Source organism: Bison bison, unplaced genomic scaffold, assembly GCF_000754665.1.
Source record: "Bison bison bison isolate TAMUID 2011002044 unplaced genomic scaffold, Bison_UMD1.0 scf7180017864105, whole genome shotgun sequence".
Taxonomy (NCBI): domain Eukaryota; kingdom Metazoa; phylum Chordata; class Mammalia; order Artiodactyla; family Bovidae; genus Bison; species Bison bison.
In genome coordinates, this window is record NW_011494677.1 from 4,984,452 (window position 1) to 4,985,362 (window position 911).

The window sequence follows — 911 nt, forward strand, 5'->3', positions numbered from 1 at the left end:
TTCAGCTTTAGCATCATTCCTTCCAAAGAAATCCCAGGACTGATCTCCTTTAGAATGGACTGGTTGGATCTCCTTGCAGTCTAAGGGACTCTCAAGAGTCTTCTCCAACACCACAATTCAAAAGCATCAATTTTTCGGCACTCAGCCTTCTTCACAGTCCAACTCTTACATCCATACATGACCACAGGAAAAACCATAACCTTGACTAGACGGACCTTTGTTGGCAAAGTAATGTCTCTGCTTTTGAATATGCTATCTAGGTTGGTCAAAACTTTCCTTCCAAGGAGTAAGTGTCTTTTAATTTCATGGCTGCAGTCACCATCTGCAGTAATTTTGGAGCCCCAAAAAATAAAGTCTGACACTGTTTCCACTGTTTCCCCATCTATTTCCCATGAAGTGATGAGACCGGATGCCATGATCTTTGTTTTCTGAATGTTGAGCTTTAAGCCAACTTTTTCACTCTCCACTTTCACGTTCATCAAGAAGCTTTTTAGTTCCTCTTCATTTTCTGCCATAAGGGTGGTGTCATCTGCATATTTGAGGTAATTGATATTTCTCCCGGCAATCTTGATTCCAGCTTGTGTTTCTTCCAGTCCAGCATTTCTCATGATGTACTCTGCATATAAGTTAAATAAGCAGGGTGATAATATACAGCCTTGATGTACTCCTTTTCCTATTTGGAACCAGCCTATTGTTCTATGTCCAGTTCTAACTGTTGCTTCCTGACCTGCATACAGGTTTCTCAAGAGGCAGGTCAGGTGGTCTGGTATTCCCATCTCTTTCAGAATTTTCCACAGTTTATTGTGATCCACACAGTCAAAGGCTTTGGCATAGTCAATAAAGCAGAAATAGATGTTTTTCTGGAACTCTCTTGCTTTTTCCATGATCCAGCGGATGTTGGCAATTTGATC